Genomic DNA, 13,745 nt, shown 5'->3' with positions numbered 1-13,745 from the left:
CAGCAAATTTTAAGCAACATGTATGTGTCTGTGTCTGTTTTTTTTAATCCTATATGATTGCAAGTGATAATAAAAGCTGCTTTTTTTTTTTTTCATTCTGTTACTTTGTTGAAAAGCTAAAGAATCTCAACTCAGAGACAGGTCAGGGAGTGCTGGTACCAAAGTCCTCTGTGGGATTGTGGCCAGTGCTAAAGTAGAAACTTGGCAGGTGAGGTGTGCCAACTGCAAGAACTAGAGCTGAAATGATGAAGTGAGTTATGGGGACAGCGCTAGGCACTGCCCAAACTTTTTGAAAGCTTTCAGGATGAAGTGGGGAAATGGAAACTTTCCCCTTTTGAAACACAAAAGACAAATGTGTACTGAAGGCAATTTTGGCAACCCAACTTCACACTGAACAAAGTGAAGACAGTATGAGTTTCTCCAATAAAAAAATAAAAAGCTGTTTTCAAATTGACCTAAGATGATTGAAAATGGAAAATATTTGCTATTTGGGTTATTAGTTTGAAAGCGAGTGCCCCAGGAAATATTTTGCAATTTAACTTAAATGGTAAGAATGTACATTTTCTTGGACTTCATTAAAGAATGTCTCTCCTGGCCTTTCTGTAAGGTTGAACCATATGACATTGCCAACACTTACCGTCCCTGACATACAAAGCAGTCCTTTCACATGGTTGCACCACAGCTCCACTGCCACCTGCCCAGTTCTAGCCACATCAGCATTCACCTGGACTGTCAGGGATCGCCCCTGAAAAGAAGCCCCACGCTCATCATGCCTCCACTTTTTCTCTTTTCTTTTTCTTATGTGTAAAACATGCATAACAAAATTCTATCTAAAATTTGTTATGTGTAAAATTTACCATCTTAACCACTTTTAAGTCACATTAAGTACGTCCATGTTGTCATGTTTATATTATCAGCTCCAGAAGTCTCTTCATCTTGCAAAACTAGGACTCCAAATTGGTTAAATAGTAACTCCTCTCTCCTCCTCCCCAGCTGGGGTAACCACCATCCTACTCCTGCCCCTATGTGACTCCTCTAGGCACCATATGTAAGGGGCATGATATGGTATCTGTCCTTTTGTATCTGGCTTGTTTCACTTAGCACAATGCCCTCAAGGTTTATATGTGTTGTAGGTATGTCAGAATTTCCTTTATTCTAAGGCTGAATAATACTCCATTGTATGTGTAACTCCTCCCTTTATTTTACATGCTTTGAAAATGAACTTCCTACAGAATCAATTCAATGCCCTCAACAATGCAACTTACACCCAAAGCATCCCAAACTGCACAAAACTCATTATTATCCAGCCAAATTGAACTAATGAATTCTTCGTAAATACTCTTGGTTCCCCCCACTGTTGCACTGCCTGAAGGTTTCCATTTCCTCTCTCTTTATTGATCCCCTCACATACCCGCTTCTACATGATGCCATCCCACTGCCCCCTGTCCTCCAAATTTCATCCCCTCCCTCCCCCAAGCTCATGACCTCCCCTCCTCAGCTTGCTTCATTCACTCTTCCTAGAGAATTTCTTTTTTTCTGCTTGCTTTACCTCCACATATAGGCTGATGCTTTTTTTTTTTTAAGATTTATTTTTTATTTGTACAATAGCTGGGGTACAAGCCAGAGGTGTGGGAGTGTGAAAGGATTCACCAGAGACAGAGTGGGGAGCAGAACAGGCAGACAGACTGAAATCACTGCTGAGGGGAGCAACAGGCCTACAGGAGAGGTCTGCCACGTCATGTGGGAATCTCCCTGGCTAGCCAGGAATGAAACCTGCACTGCAGAGGCTGTGGACAACCTGCTGCGCCGCCAGGGAGGCCCTAGGCTGAGACTTTTCAAACCTTTCCCCAGCCCACATGTCCATCATGGACTTCGACTCAGATTTCCAACTTGCTGATAGACCTCTTCCCATTAGCACTTCCAACTCAACATGACTAAAGTTGACCTTGTCATCTAACCCCCCAAACCACTTTCTCCTTACTTGATAGCATCAGCATCTGTGGGCTGTGTCTCCCACCACAGGAACCAGGAGTCAAGCTGGACTTCTCCCTGTGCTGACTTCCCTCAGCACAGAAAAGTGCATTTTCTCATCCTTCTCTCCTCTATCCATTCTTCTGCTCTCCTAGTTCAAACCCTCTTACTTACAACACTGCACTATTTTTAACTGTTCTGCACTCAATGCCATCCTGCATCCTGCTGCCCTTGTATCCCTAAGATGCAAGCCATTGCCTGATATTTTCCCATTTACAACTCCTTAAAGACTCCTATCACCCATTCTGTTTCCAGTGTCCTCCATGACTGAAGCCTTCTCCTTCCACATTGTCGGATATTTCTTGCATCCCTGCTTATTCTCCATCAGTCTAGAATGGCCATTTTCCCCCAACATTGGGGGGTTTCTTGGCCTTTGCTCATGCTGTTCCCTCTGCCAGAGACCCACCAGCCCTTCTCCTGGTCCTCTCCCCAATGCCTCCTGATCCCTAAACTCAGTTCAGGGGGCACTCTTCGCCTGTTTCTGCTCTGATGAAATAACCTGCTGTGAGCACTCCAGGGTTATGAGAAACACTGTACTGTGGTGGGGAAGAACCTGGGCTTTGTTACCCATAAGAACTAGCTTGAATTCTTTTTTTTTTTTTTAAGATTTATTTTTTTATTTATACAAGCACTGGGTACAGTCAGAAGCATGGGAGGGTGAGAGAATTCACCAGAGCCAGAGCAGGGAGCAGAGCAGGCAGAAGGACCTAAGCACACTGCTGAGGGGAGCAGTGGGCGGCAGGAGAGGTCTGCGCGCCATGTGGGACCCTCGGCTGGTGTCTGGGGATCAAACCAGCACTGCAGAGGCCGCGGGCAACTTCACTACCCAGCGCACTCAACCGCTGCGCCACCGGGGAGGCCCAGAACTAGCTTGAATTCTATACTTGCAATAATCAGACTGTGGGACCTCTTCCATTTTTCCATTTATTTAACTTCTCTGAGTACCAGTTTTCACAAAAAATGAAAATAGCAATATATAAGGTATAAGGTTGTTGTGAGCATTAAATAGGAAAAAGCTAATCAAGTATTTATTGTCAATAAAATATGACTGTTGTTATTATTCCATTAAGGAACTTGTCTATGTCTTTTTTATAGAATGCTAATTATTTATTTATGTTATGGCTCCTTCAGTAGACTGAATTCCTTGTCTTCTTCATCCTTTGCAACCCCAGAGAAGGCACTTGTTAAATATTTATTGAAGGAATGAATGCAGAAACCAGCCTCACACAGCTACCCCTGTGTTCACATAGCACTATGTCTTTCCCTTAAGGTATGTTCAGACTTGTATTATAACAATATATGAAAATGTGAATTAACTTTTCTATTAGATGCTAAGTTACCTGAGGGCAGAAACTATGTCTTCTCAATAAATGCATATCTATGTGAATTCCAGACTTTTAAGTGTCAATTCTTTTTAGTAAGATTATGGTTTGAATTTCAGACATGAAAAATGAAATTAAATAGTAGACTTTCTAACCACAAAATAGAAAAAAAGAAAACCTAAAAATCCGTTACCTCATTCATCTTGGGCCCCTTTCTTTCCATTCATTAGCTCTACACTCTGCCCAGGATGCCCTTTCATCTCCTCAGATAAGCCATGCTGTTCCCTGATGCAGACCCTTTTTGTGGCAGCCTGAGACTAAAACTATGGCCAACATAATACCTCATCAATTTTCAGAAAAGCGTTTCCTGACCCACCCCTCAGACAAGGGTAAGTCATTTATAGGTATTGTTCAGGAGTAGCTGCATGTTTTTACTGGAAAATGAGAAGGCTACCCATATCAGGAAAAGTCTCTCACCTTTCTTGCATTTTTCTCAGCACTGAATGCATAATCGACACTCCGCAGACTCACATGGACTGACTGAAAGAATAGCACTCTGGGTTCCAGTCTCTTCTTTTGTAAGGCATTGGCAAATGTTAGACTGAAAGGATTACACAGGGGTTACTTGATGACTAAATTCTTAAAAGAATTTAAGTGATGGGAAGCAAGTCAGTATTACGGATTATAGCAGAAAAACCAGGGGAAATTAAAAGTTGATCTCCATGGTGACCAAAAGCACTAACTGGTCTAGTATAACTTGGGACTAATGTGATAAAACTCTTCCAGAAATTGAAACAAACGAGAGAGATTTGAGAAAAACCGTTGACCCCGAATGTAGCAGTTGGTGGAAGCAATTTCAGGGACTCCACTGGACTTTTTCCATTATAATTTTCCTGACTGCATGGCTAAGGGGACCAGAATGGTCAAGGAGACTGCAGTGGTAGTCAGGGGCCTGATCTGCATGGATCTGGCAATAGTTAATCGATGATTTGTATCTAGGGGTGAGGTAGCTGACCAGGACAATGCTCCACTTGTGTAATCAAAAAAAATTGAGGAGGTCAAAAGTGCAGCTGGTGACATCATCTGCCTCAGTGGAAAGTTATGGATGTTCATGTAATTTCAGGACCTCTGATGGTTTACAGACAGAGACCCTCAGTTGAAGACAACATCATATCTCCTTAAGGAAGTTCCTTGCAAAACTACTGCCAGAATACCTGCTAAATATCCCCTCAGTCTTTTAAAAGAGACTTCCCACCGTTGTTGGGATAACTGTGGATTGAGGACATACCCAGATTTTTCCAGGTATGTATGATTGAAACCTGGGGGGATCATAGCACCAGTTAGAGTAGAGGCAGAAAAAAAATTCCAACCTTTGTCTGATTTTCAGTGATCCCAATGGGTTCACTGACCTACCCTGTATGTATTTCCTTTGTCTCTGAGTTTTTAATAGTGATAGACTTAGTGATAGAACTAAAAGTAGCATCATTTTCACATCAGTCCCCTTAGCCATGCAGTCAGGAATGTAATAGAAAAAGACCAGTGGAGTCTCTGAAATTGCTTCCACCAACTGCTGCATGCTAACTCAGAAGCAATATCACACTCCAGGAGTAGTTCTTAGATTAGTCTTCAAAGACTTAAAGGACACAAGGGTGGATGCTTGTGCTCTACCTCACATCCCTATTCAAAGGCTACTATAATCTGAATCAAGTGGTAGCTGGCCAGATGTGGTGTTATGCTGCAACAAATCAAAACAGCCTCTGACATCTGGTTTGTGGATTCTGATCTAGTGAAAACATTCTTCTCCTTCAATAGAAAAGATCAAACACAGATCACTTTCACACAGAAGAAACAGAATATTCACACTCTTGCTCCAGGGCTATATTAATTCTATTGCCTTTTGTTTTAGTATGGTCCACGGGGACCTTTCTTATCTTGACATTTTGCAATTTTCTCATTGGCTCACTCTACTAATAACATCAGATTCATTTTCTCTGTAAAGCAGGAAATGGCAAGTTCCCCCATGTCCTAGGAAGACACATGTGTGCAACAGAGTAGGTGATAAAGCCAACTTTAGAAGTCAGTCACATCAGTGAAAACCTTAGGGGTACAGCAGTCTGGGAGATGTGGGACCTTCCCTGTATGTCAAATGGTCAGTCACTGTACATTACACCTCCTACCACTAAGAAAGAGGCTTGGTACATGAGGAAGGCCTCTTTGGACTTTGAAGGCAGAAATACCATACTTGCCTAAGCCATGTTGGAAGCCACTCAGAAAACTCCCCAGTCAATGGTGATTCAAACCTAGAGGTGAGTTTAAAGCAAGCCCAGGTTGGTGTGCAAGCTGTTCAGCTATTTGTCCACATGAGCCAACATGTCTGATAGTACTAGATGGCCTATGATGGATAAAGAGTCTATGTAGAATTTCTGGCAAGTCCCAATAGGACACACTTCTGCCCAATTAATGGGACATATTTTGGACAGTATGTACTACCAAATATACTTCCTGGGTTCTAGAGAAAAGCCATACTTTCAACAGTATAATAAGACTACTTTCCATTTGGAAAATAATTATGGGCAAAAGGAAGGGTGTACGCCGATCTCTCACGGCCTCCAAGCCTTCGGCTTTTTGATACAAGGGATCGCATAAGAAGCAGGTACCATTCATCACAGAGCTAAATCTTCACTCAACTTGGGAGTTAGAGAAGCTGATGGAGGCTTGCCAAGACATCTAGTCTTTTGTCTATAAGTCATGCTAAACTGAAATGATCCTCTCAAACGACCCTCCTGCCTCTCATTTTTCATAGGAATATTTGAAAGACTTTTTGTATTCCCTAAAATTGCAAAATAGACTGAATTTAAGATAGTCTTTCCAAAAGTGAACTATTCACTTTTTCCTGAATAACTGACACAAAGTCAAAGGAAATAAAGCTACTAAAGTCTTAATGTAATGTTACTTTGTTTTTGTTAGTGCTGCTTTATTTTTTTCTATTTTCTTAATTTACTTTAAAAATATTTATTTAACTCCTCCTTTGTACATGCAGACTCCTATAGGAGATAGGTATAGAATAAGACTCTGATCAAGGATCATATGATTTAGAAGAGAAAATGTAAATATGCAACAACTCAGAATGTGATCATTTCATACAATAACAATAAAGTTTTATGATAACTTGAAGGAATGAGAAACTATATCCATGAGTCAAGATATTCAGGAATAACATATTAAAGAAGTGGCATTCAAGCCTGATCTTAAAGCTTGATTGGGGTCCTACTAAATTGGAGATATAGGAAGAGAAGTTCTTTCAAGGCAGAGTGAAAATGACACAAGCGATGTTTTTGTTTAAAGAAAGCACAGAGTGGCTTCTGATCATGGGAAATATTTCAGACCAGCTGAAGTGAGTAGAATTTAGGAGAGAAGAAAGGGAGGTTGAGGTAATAGATTATAAAGTTTATTACTGAACTAAGGAGCTGGTACTTAATTTAGCAACCCCTAGAAAGTCACTGGAGAATAAAGAGTTCAAAGCAGAGCTCCAGGAAGATTTCTTTGGCAGTTTTATGTATGGAGGGAGAAACACAACAAATTAGCAAAAGCTCCAGGCTGGGACTTAGGGGACCTGGTCAAATCTAACCTGTGTCAAATTTTTGGCAACTCATTTCCTCCATTGAACCTCAGTTTTCTCCTAGGAAAAATCATGAAGGGGAGTTTAGTCATCCATACATTCCTTTTCAGCTCTAAAAGGGAAAAAAGACCAAATAATAAGAGGTTTTGCAACAGTGAAACCTGAAAATAGGTGACTTGCACATCTGTAGTTTGCTTTATTACAGAGAAATTAAAGATATGATTAAAAGAGAGCATTACTTTATGATATCACATGTGGAGTCTTTTGTCAACAAGCTGTCCAAATGACTCTCATGTTATCTCCATAAAGAAGTTGGCAAGTCAACAGCCAGTATCATTCTCAATGGTGAAAGCTAAAAGCATTTCCACTAAGATCTGGAACAAGACAAAGATGTCCACTCTCACCATTGCTTTTCAGTATAATACTGGAAGTCCTAGCCAGAGCAATAAGACAAGAGAAAGGCATACAAGGAATCCAAATAGGAAAAGAAGAAGTCAAACTATCACTATTTGCAGATGATATGATAATATACATAGAGAACCCCAAAAACTCCACAGAAAAACTAATTCAACTCATCAATCAGTTCAGCAAAGTGGCAGGATACAAAATCAACACACAAAAGTCAGTAGCCTTCCTATACACAAACAATAAATCTGAAGAAGAAGAAGAAGAAATCAAAAAAACATCCCTTTCATTATTGAAACAAAAAAAATCAAATACTTGGGAATAAATCTAACAAAAGAGGTAAAGGACCTATACAAAGAAAACTATAAAACACTGTTAAAAGAAATAGAAGAAGACACAAAGAAATGGAAAGACATCCCATGCTCATGGATTGGAAGAATAAACATTATTAAAATGGCCATCCTACCAAAAGCAATATACAGATTCAATGCTATTTCAATTAAAATTTCAATGTCATTCTTCAAAGAAATAGAACAATTATTGATGAAATTCATATGACTCACCAAAAACCCTGAATAGCCAAAGCTCTCCTGAAAAAAAAAGAAGGGAATGGAAGCATCACATTCCCAGACTTCAAACTATACTACAAAGCCATAATCATCAAAACTGCATGGCATTGGAACAAGAACAGACACACAGACCAATGGAATCGAATAGAAAATCCGGAAATAAACCCACAGATTTATGGTCAACTAATCTTTGACAAAGGAGCAAAGAATATGCATTGGAGCAAAGAAAGTTTGTTCAATAAATGGTGCTGGGAAAACTGGGTTGCTACATGCAAAAGAATGAGGCTTGACTACTACCTCATACCATACACAAAAACCAACTCAAAATGGATTAAAGAACTAGATATAAGACCTGAAACCATAAAAAACATAGAAGGAAACATAGGCGAAACACTACGTGATATGCACATCAAAGACATCTTTACAGACACATCACCCAAAGCAGTGATAGTGAAGGCAAAGATAAACAGCTGGGACTAAATTAAAGAGCTTCTGCACAGCAAAAGAGACAATAACAAAAACAAAGAGAAACCCCACCGACTGGGAGAACATTTTTGCACACAACACTAATGATAAAGGACTGATCACAAAAATCTGCAAAGAGCTGATGAGACTCAATAACAACAGAGAAAATAATCCTGTCAAAAAATGGGCAGAAGAGCTAAAAAGAAACTTCTCTGAAGAGGAAATGCAAATGGCCAACAGGCATATGAAAAAATGTTCAACATCACTTGCAATCAGGGAAATGCAAATCAAAACTACCATGAGATACCATCTTACACCAGTGAGAATGGCACATATTAAAAAAACTAGCAACAACAAATGTTGGCGAGGGTGTGGAGAAAAAGGAACTCTTCTGCACTGTTGGTGGGAGTGCAAACTGGTCCAACCACTGTGGAAAGCTGTGTGGAGATTTCTGGACCTACTAAACATAGAGCTTCCATATGATCCAGTAATTCCACTCCTAGGTATTTACCCAAAGGACACAGAAACATCAATTCCAAAGAACACCTGCACCCCTATGTTTATAGCAGCACTGTTTACAATAGCTAAGCTTTGGAAACAACCCAAATGCCCAAAAATAGATGACTGGATCAAGAAGATATGGTACATATATACCATGGAATATTACTCAGTATTCAAAAAAGATAAACACATGCAATTTGCAGCAACATGGATGGCGCTGGAAGGGATAATGCTCAGCGAAATAAGCCAAAAAGAAAAAGAAAAATACCGGATGGTCTCACTCATAGCAGGAATCTAGAAAACTTAAATAAGAAACCAGGAAAATGAATAACTATAAGAAAGTGAAAATCAAAATCAACAAAAAACTATGAACCAGAGACACTCTATGGGGGGTGGGGAGTGGGGAGGGGAGGGATTGGGGTCAAAAATAAGGGGGTTGCAATTGTATGGGGAATATAAAAATAAAATTTATTTTAAAAAAATAAAATAAATGTTAATAAAAAAAAAAAGTTGGCAAGTAGTTTTAATATCAACAATACCTCATTTTATATGTATACCTGTTATAGGACAGGGAGAGGGGCAGCCCAAACCCCGCAAACCTGCCTGTTCTAAATGGGTTCTGCCATCCGCCACATCAACACAAAACATATGAGACTTTAATGGGAAGGAACTTTAATACAACTAGGAAAAAATACAGGAAAGGCAAAGAGTCTAGTTTCTAAATGAAGCACCCAAAGTTACCCGTCCCCTCGTGGGTAAAAGTCCATCCATATGGGAATGGCCCAGAGCAAGGCCCCAAAGCCTGCCACAAGTCTAAAGCATCTTCCAGTGGGGACCCACAGAAAAGGGTCAGAAACAACCAGACATGCCCGGAAGGAAAAGAGCAAAATCAACATCAAGATAAAAGGTGCCATTGTCACCTCCCCATGGGTCTCACCCACATCTGTGTCACCTAGTCCACGACCAGAAGACAAGCACAGTTTCTTCACGTGTCTCTAGGCTCCATGCGCCTCCTCCAGGTCTCCTGGCTCTATCCTGCTTCCTTCCTCAGTCTCTTCTGCAGCTTCTCATCTCCCTGCTCAGCTTCACCTTCCCTTGGGTGGGGAAGGGAACCTCACCCTTTCCTTGGGACCACCCTGTTACAATCCCCCCTTTTAATTTTTATTCCACCATATCTATGGTGGCACAGATCTCATGGTGTAATCTTAGGAGACAGTCTTTTTTTCAGGGTTACAATGTGTGTAAGAGAAGCAACAATTAGTCAGCAGCATTGTCCATGAATGTCCAGTATGACAGTTTTCCATTACCTGAAAAGAGTCCATTATCCAAGCCAAAAGAAAAAAAATCTGGAGCATTGGCTAAAACAAGACAGCAAATATATCAAAATCACAGGGAAAAAATCTTAAAATTGTTTCAACTTATGCAAAAATGAATTCTCTCAACCTTGATCCCAAGCTTTTTAACAGCATAGCAAAAGTTTGCAAATTAAATCTACTTTTAAACCATTTTGTCCTATTTTTGCATAAAATCACAGGGCAGAAATAACTAACAGCAATTTTTAGCTGGCTTTGTTGAAATACTCCATATAGGATCAGCGCAAAACGTTGGCATCCGGTCGATGTAGGCTTCAGGTACAAAGTTGGTCTCATCAGACTCCACCTGGGCTTTCCTCTTCTCGAGGGTACCAGGGCTTTTTTCGTTGGCCGCGTTGTCCAGTCCTGTCAATGGAGGCAAGCTTCCTCACCTTCTTTGGAGGTTCTGGAACCCTACAAACAAAGCAAACAGGTTCTCCTCTTCTTGGTTCAGCTCTTTTTCAACTTTCTGGACGAACTCCACACAAAGCCACACAAACTCATGTCCAATTTTTTTGTTTAAGCAGACAAAATCCCTATGGGAGTTATGCAAAAACAGACTCTGAGATGGGACCACCCTGTTACATACCTTCTTAAACAGTTACTAAGTACTTGCAGGAGTTACAAAAAAGCCAGAATGATACGTGAGCTGGAAGATCTGGGAAAGTGGAACTAAGAAAGCACCCCAATCTGCAAGGAACACCATGTGGCCACCATCCCCCAGATCCTTGTTCCCAGAGCAGCATGGGATGGCAGGGAGCAGGCAGTGGACCTAAAGGACACACAGGGGTCAGGTCAACTCATAGCATAACTGTTATAGGGCAGCCCCGATACAAAACGGGGTGCCTGACTGTGGGTCCTCACCCACGCGCTTAAAAGGACTTATCAATGCTCTACTGCAGGCACACGTGAAAGGTTAATAAAAGGTTTATTTACAAGGGAAGGGGAAATGAGGAAATGTACAGCTCAGGGAGAAAAGTGGGAGACAAAGTTTTAAATGTGTCCTACCCGATCCGCTGACCTGGAATTGTTAGGGGGAAGTGATGTCCTGAGTTAATTTCATACAGGCTTTGTGGACTCCACCCCCACTCCAGACTAAAGCCATCAAGACTCTGGGAAAGACAAATCCCATCACCACCAAGGGAGGGTGGCTGGGACCTGAGGGTGGAGTTGGGCAGCCAGGTTGGATATAAAAAAAAAACCAAACACGTGGGCCTTGGGCTCTCTGGCTCGCGATCGCTCGCCTCCCGGCTTCACCGCTCCTGGCTGGCGGCGAACTCTGAGAGCGCCATTTTGGGATTCGTGATCGGCGGATCGGGTAGGACGCATTTAAAACTTTGTCTCCCGTTTTTCTCCCTGAGTTGTACATTTCCTCATTTCCCCTTCCCTTGTAAATAAACCTTTTATTAACCTTTCACGTGTGCCTGCAGTAGAGCATTGATAAGTCCTTTTAAGCGCGCGGGTGAGGACCCACAGTCAGGCACCACGTTTTGTATCAGGGTTGCTCTACAACAGAATCCCAAATGGCACTCTGAGAGCTGGCCGCAAGCCAGCAGCCGTGAAGCCAGGAGGCTAGTGAAAGTGAGCCCCCCCAAGGCCCATGTGTTTGGTTTTTATATCCAACCTGGCTACTTAACTCCACCCTCAGGTCCCAGCCACCTTCCCTTTGGTGGTGACGGGATTTGTCTTTCCCAATGCCTTGATGGCTTTGGTCTGGAGTGGGGGTGGAGTCCACAAAGCCTGTGTGGAATTAGCTCAGGACATCATTTCCCCCTAACATAAGGACCAATAATCAGAATCACAATGACATGATAACATTTGTCTCCAAAGACACTACAACAACAGTTATCAGTAACCAGAAATTATAGTAGAGCTGTGAACAGCTCCCAGCTGGTGACACCACCCAGGATACCCTGGAGGCACTTCCTTCCCGAGGCTGTGATGCTAATTAAGCTGCCAAGAAATTAAAGGTCACCTTGGAAAGGAAGATAGAGAAGGGTGAGCTCTAAAATTAGCAGAGATCACCTATGAGATCCTGAGAAAACTCAGAATAACAGTTTACTCAGAATTGGTGAATAAAGAAATTAGATTATACAAAACCAGAGGAAAAGTATAACTTACGCATGCCGGGGTATGTGACCTGTGAGAATCAAACTGAGCTCATTCAAGAATGAAATGAAAGATGAGGAATTTAAACCGAAAGTAGACACTCTTCCTTAAGTTTGGCTATAAAGGGGCAAATATACGATGGTAGTTATAGGATTTTGTTTTATTTTGGAATGGAAGAGATTTTAAGCTTGGGAAGGAGAAATTAACAGAAAAAAATTGAAAAGGTTGAACATATAGGAAGGAAAAGAATGATGGAAAATCTGATTCTCACAGGCCACACACCCAGGCGTCTATAAGAAATCTTTAAATGTTTATTATGAGAAAATATTTAAATATTTATTAATGTATCTATGAAAATAACAATCCACCTCACTGACATAAACTGCATACTTTTATGGAAAAAAATATTTTCTAATCCCAAAATAATGAATAAAAAGAGTGGCAATTTTTACATTTTGCAAATCATTTAATGTTTGGCTTAATGAAAGACAACTGGTTTTCATGTGTATTTTTCCATATGGCCTGTTGTAGTACATTGTTTTGGTTGAAACAGAGACAGTATTTAACTAGAAGCTAGTTAAAAAAGAAACTATTTAAACTAGTCATGATGGAGACTTAACATGTGAAAGGCTTGCATATTGAAACAGATAACAAGTATTTTTAAACCTGAGATATTGTTCATTATTGAGCAAAGTTTCCCTATTGGCCATCAGGATTGCACCTACTAAAGACTATGTTTTATAACAGAAAGTTTACTTTTTGACCCCTTTCACCTACACTTATCACCCATCTCCTGCTTCCTGCTACCACCAGTCTGTTCTCTGTATGATCCAAGTTCACGTTTCTGTTATTTAGTTCCACATACGTATATGCAAGTGCATACAGAGTTTGCCTTCTCTGACTCATTTCACTTTGCATAGTGTCAAGGTACATTCATATTGTTGCAAATTTATGGCTAAAAAATATACCTCTGTGTGAGTGTGTATGTGTGTTTGTGTGTGTGTGTGTGTGAGTGAGAGAGAGAGAGAGAGAGAGATAGCTGTTGATTCATTGATGGAGACTTAATGTAGTTTCCATGTCTTCACTATTATAAATAATACTGTAATAAGCATAGCATGCAGATACCTTTTCAAAATAGTGATTTTATTCCCTGCATATAAATAAGCAGAAGTGGAATGACTGGATCATATGGTAGTTCTATTTTTAATAGTTTGAGAAGTAGCTGTACTGTTTTCCAGGGAGGCTATTCCCACCAACAGTGCACGAGGGTTTCCTCTTGTCCACATCCCCGCCACCATTTGTTATTTCTTCTCTTTTTTGATAACAGTCATTCTAAGGTATAAAGTAACATCTCATTGTGATTGGCATTTCC

The sequence above is a fragment of the Talpa europaea genome, assembly GCF_964194135.1.
Source record: "Talpa europaea genome assembly, chromosome: 13".
NCBI classification, from domain to species: domain Eukaryota; kingdom Metazoa; phylum Chordata; class Mammalia; order Eulipotyphla; family Talpidae; genus Talpa; species Talpa europaea.
Note: the sequence above shows the minus strand (reverse complement) of the source record.